This window comes from Atheta coriaria, unplaced genomic scaffold, assembly GCF_025399875.1.
Source record: "Atheta coriaria isolate IRGN ID8LTWV9N9 unplaced genomic scaffold, Caltech_Dcor_3.1 hic_scaffold_4_pilon, whole genome shotgun sequence".
Taxonomy (NCBI): Eukaryota; Metazoa; Arthropoda; class Insecta; order Coleoptera; family Staphylinidae; genus Dalotia; species Dalotia coriaria.
Genome location: NW_027045446.1, coordinates 6,075,808 through 6,081,586, shown reverse-complemented (window position 1 = coordinate 6,081,586; position 5,779 = coordinate 6,075,808). Strand labels below are relative to the sequence as shown.

The 5,779-nt window shown below is 34.3% G+C and overlaps 1 long non-coding RNA gene across 1 annotated transcript; it reads left to right on the top strand.

Moving 5' to 3' along the window:
- The first annotated feature begins 3,014 nt into the window (after positions 1 to 3,014).
- Positions 3,015 to 5,779, top strand: LOC135791125 (uncharacterized). Its single transcript, XR_010547929.1, has 5 exons — positions 3,015 to 3,416; positions 3,480 to 4,734; positions 4,794 to 5,391; positions 5,463 to 5,615; positions 5,675 to 5,779. It is a non-coding gene; the product is annotated as an uncharacterized lncRNA (long non-coding RNA).

Genomic DNA, 5,779 nt, shown 5'->3' with positions numbered 1-5,779 from the left:
TTACTCTATTGGTATGGGACAACGGTCGTAACACAAGTTACACGGTAAATAAATCGTAAAATCAGCAAGAGTTTTGTTCATTGCATACCTCATCCATATAACTATAGATGTTGTGGCCTAGTCGACGTTGCGACTTCGGTTACATAGACTAGCTGCTCAGTTAATGTTGCACACAAGAAATTTTGTAAGATACTGATTTATTAATTCTCTTCTTTCCCATTTCATACGTTTATCTCTAATACGTCGTGTTCAAGAGTCCAAGTAATGACGTACGTCTGCTAATGATTGAAGCCTAAGTACAACCGATTAGCAGAGGCAAATGTGATAAAGGAAGAATACATCATTTGGAAACTTAACATGTCGTACGCAAATATAATATACAAATATTTAATCGCTGATTACTATAAGATTTAATTACTACTTTGCTATCTATGATATCTATTGGTGGGACAACGGTCATAACATAGATATAAATCTAGAAAACCCATGTTTTTCTCATGGTAAGTTGTATGTTGCCTGTTCTCGTGTTGGAAAAGTATCAAATTTGTTTGTCTATGCGCCAGGTAATCAAACAAAAAACATCGCATATCACAAAGCACTACAATGAAATTAAAACTGATATTTGTTATTATTTGCGCCGAGTAAAAAATAGGTAGGAACAAGAAACTGCCACATTCCAAATCTGACAGAACGAAGTCTGTAGGGTCCGCTAATGATTAATAAATATGTTAGAATTATAAAATGTTGTTTCGGTTTTACTACTTTTATTCATTAATACAGAGCGATCGGATCTTAATTGTGAACAGTTTATAACGACTGCCGGCGCACAAGTTAGTGATATTTCTTAAGAGACGCATGGCCATCGACGCAAGTCGCTGACATAAGCGTAAAAACCCCCCATTGATGATGTGACTCCATGTCCACAGGGAGTTCAGCATGTTGTTGGTGCATGGTCATATACGCAACCTTACAAATATAATTATTGAAAATGAAAATTATTTGCAGACCACTAATTCAGTTATTACATTTAGAAACACCTGTTTTTGAGGAAGATATTGATTCTGCTACATTTCAATCTGCAAATAAAACTCCATCAACATCTGATTATGTCGAATCACCACCGAGCTCAAAAAGTATTTCGGTATTTCGGACCTCCCATCAAGTGGCGAAACACCGACGTCAATGTCTCAACAAAGCGTAGCTTCAATGTTTGAAGCACAGGGGCGAAATTATGAAACTAAACGTGAGAGAGGGACAATAAATATTCTGACGGATCATGTTGTTGCTACTCTCGACAACTGCAAGATTTTTTTATAGAAATTCCGTTAGAATAATATCAGCTGTCGCGATGGCCCTAGGAGTAGACTCTGATAGTTTGATTCTCAACAAGACTTCGTTTAATGAAGATAGGAGGAAAATTCGGAAGGACGCGGCTGAACGAATGAAGAAGTTATTCGGTGACACTAATGTTGTAGCTGCGTTGGTTCACTGGGATGGAAAATTAATACCTGATGGACTATCTTGTAAAAAGGTTGACCGAGTGCCTATAATAATTCGAAGCAGGACTGTTGAAAAATATTAAACGTACCGGCATTACCGGATGGAAGAGGAGTTAGTCAGGCTCAGGAAATTTTTAAAAGTGTTTAAGAATAGGGATTATCTGATAATATTCAAGCTCTTTGTTGCGAAACAACTGCATCAAATCATGGATGTTACAATGGAGCAGCTATTAATTTGGAGCAACTGTTACAAAAAGATTTTCTGTATTTACCTTGTAGACATCATATACACGAATTGGTTTTAAATTGTGTTTTTGTGACGAAAATTCCGGGAACTGATGGGCCAAACGTTTCCCTGTTTAAACAATTTCAAGAAAATTGGGATTTAATTGATCAAACTAAATATAAAAATGGTTTAACAGGAAATAAAATTTCTAAAAAATTGTTAACAAATGTTGTAAAAGCAAATGAGAGTATTAAATACTTTTAAAGTTAAATTTTACATCGCGATGATTATAAGGAACATTTGGAATTGTGTCAAATTTTTCTCGGTACGATGGAAGCTGATAAGGTTAAATTTTATAAACCAGGAGCATTTCACCATGCTCGCTGGATGTTTATTCGATGAAAATATACATTTTTCGCGACATTTATGAGGTAGATCTTTCAATTCAACAAAAGCTTTTGGATATTTGCTTATTCATAGTCTTTGTTTACATACCATTTTGGTTTACTGTCCCTCTTGCAGCATCAGCTCTGTATCAAGACTTGAATTTTTTGAAAACTATACCTCAATACAAAACTATTGATAAGGAACTTTCTGAAGCAGTCTTGCACAAATTAAAAAATCATTTGTGGTATTTGAATGCTGAAACTGTTGCATTGGCTTTTTTTATCCAAATATATCACTTTCCATAAAGCATAAAATGGTTAAAGCATTAAAATTAGAGTCCGACCGAAACTGGATTTTAGCCGAAATCGAAACCGAAACTGAAATTTCGGCCCTGCAATCAGTTTCGGCCGAAACCGAAACTAATTTACATAAACACATTTTTCTACTTTTACCTACACATCGCCAGTTTTTCCACGTTTTTTAGATACAAAAGCCATTTCGGGAGTAAAGTCACCGTTTAGTCACTTGATACTTAATATAATATTAATTTAAATTTCTATGAGCCAACTGAGATGGCAAGTAACGACCTCCATTACTCGCGAAGTTAGCCGAGCGACGCACGACAATTCACGAAAAGTGAGTTTCGGTGCGGCCGAAACCGAAACTGAAGCCGAATCTCGAATTCTTGGCCGAAACTGGCTGAAACCGAAACCGAATCCGAAATTTCAGTCGGTCTCTAATTAAAATGCAATGAAGATATGAATTTTGATTCCCCTAAACGCTACGTAGTGAACTCAGACAGTGAAATTATTAGTTTACAGAAAAAAATCATTGACTTTTTTATTAATTCTAATTCAATACATTTTTTGATAGATTTAAGAGTAACAAAATTTTTTTGGAGTAACATGTTGAAACATGGTCAACTAATAATGATTACTTGGAAGGTTTGAATATTGTGAATAATCTGCAAGTTGTTAATGATGTAGCTGAAAGAGCAGTTCAGTTGACTCAAGATTATATCAACATTTTAACTACCAAAGAAGACAGTAGCATAATAAAGTGACTTAGAGCACAATTTCTTATGGGATTTTGAAACTTGAGCCTTCGGTATTTGTTATTTTGCATGCATTACACACGATAAGATACGGTGTGTGGATGTGTTGACAATTACGTGTTCGGCGCTGTTCGGCTGCGGAGTTACAACTGACAGTTGACAGCGTGCATACTGGATGTTGCAAATTGTATATACAGGATGTTAAAACAAATCAACCATTTACATGAACATGGCTATAATGATGTCGAATGTAAGTTTTTTATTCTTTATTTTTTTTATTATTATATATTTATATATTTTAATAACATTGTAGTTTCTATAGACAACCAATAAAAGTCAAGATTGAGATGGTGATGATTAAATACAGATACATTCAATCGCCTCTGGCGATCCCACAAAATATGTTCCTGATCCGTCAGAAACGAAAAATCTCCAACGACAAGATTCCATCGACGATAAATTCGCTTAAATAGTTCGAGTTAACGCGATTAAACCAACTACGATGGGAGATAATTGTTTGTCCAACTAACGATTTATACTCGTTAAAACAATCAGTGCACACATGTAGGTTCCCACTTGGTATTATAAAATATGAATGACACATGTTTACATAAGGTGGTACAATTACATCCTCGTGGTCGTGATCCTCATTGATGCAATAATTGTTGTTGTCATCATCGTTGTTGTCATCTTCGTTGTCGTTATCGTCGTGACCAATGGGTGATGATGGCGGTGGAAAATAAAAATCGTACCAGTCGTTGTAGCAGAGTATCATGATGAAATCTCTTTCTTCTGCGTTAAAATTACCAAAATTATAGTCATTCCACACCACACCATCATCATTCCACCATTCAGAAAGTGATGAAGATGAAAATACGCAACTAGTAGAAGTGTGCGAAAAATTGGAGAAGAAAGTACTACCATATTCGGACGATGAACTAAATGGTTGTAATAAGCAATTTATTGCGCTGCTTTACCGTCATTCATATTTTATAGGTTCTTCCCAAAGATTGGCAAGACAAAGGTAATGCCATTCTGCACAATTATGAAACCTCAGGAATCGTTGTGGCAGGCATACTGCTGGGCTCCATTTTGTTGTTTTGGGTTGGTTATAAAGTTTGTTCCCGCTGCTGTAATGTGTCTCACGGATTGCAACAAAATCATCAAAACACGATGCTCACCTAGATAGAACGAATGCATCATCCCCATAGTTTCCCTGATGAAGAAAAAAGCGTTTCATTTGACTTAAGTAATTAAGTAATAACCTCACAAACACATAAGTGCAATAACCAGGAATGTATATCCTAGCTACTAGATCAAAACTTTCAAAAATTAAAAGAAACGTATCAATTCAAATTACCTTTTGGAGGAAGATGTCGACAATTTACGGTGAAAAAATGGTTGTTGAAGTTGACAACTCTAACGCCATTATATTTTTACCAGACGGGTATGCAATTATTAAACGTCGATAGACTCAATTGCACACAAAGGGCACTGGTATATCGTGGAAAGAAGACGGTGGGCAACCGTACAATTCATGATGTAGAATTCACCAGATTCTTCTAAAAGTAAGTTTCAAAAAGTTCTCTGTTGTTTGTCACTGTAATATTAATTTTATTGTTCACAGCCATACTACAAACTCCGTATCTCGGATCATCATTCCTACAATTCTTACAAAAATAATGTATAAAAAAATAAAGATTGAAAATGTATAATTAAATAACAAAAAAAATTGTTGTATGCTTGACAAATTCGAAAAGTTCGTGCAAGCACACGTGTTTATTTTTAATTAAGCGATCCATTTTATGTTATTGTGGTGATCGTTATAGACTGAAGTCACAAAGCGACTGAAAATGTTTTTTTGTTTTGAATTGTGTAACTTAAACTTTGTTCATTTCTTCCGGCGGATATGTCATATCAAATTTGTAAAGTGTGTGAAGCCTACGATTACAAAACTGTTTTACATGTTTTTAAAATTCTACAAGAACTCAAGTTCGAGCAAAATCTAAGCATCCTTATCAGAAGTAAACACACACGGTAAAACCGCAAATATATTGATATGAAATTTCATTATTGTACAGCAGCTCTCCAAGGAAAAATCATAATATCATTCAAGTATTGCATGTTTTGTTGTACACACACATTAAATTTCGATCAATTGCAAAATGATGAACAAAAAAGCTATATCTGTGTTGAAAACTGTTTTTAAAGAATACCCTTCACTGGTAAGTGACTGAAAATATTAAGACTGCAATAATATCTTTATTATTTAAGTTATTGAAATATGTTATGTTAGAATATGAATGAAATAATACAAGTTTCAAGACTGTTGCTTGGTTCATGGATTTTATATCAGGGTAAAATTGAAGATTATGATGAAGAAGTAACCATATATTACAATCCGAGTTCAAGAACTGTGTGTTGGTGCGATTTGTAAAGCAAAAACTGGGTATGATATAATATAACTTGTCTTGTGGTATTTTAAATTAAAATGTGTTTGTTTTACAGATTTTTGAGACAAAAATTTACCGAACTACTTCTATGTTTCAAAGTTTTATCACACGCATTACACTTGTATAATTTTGTTGATTTAAAATTATCGTTTGAAACTTT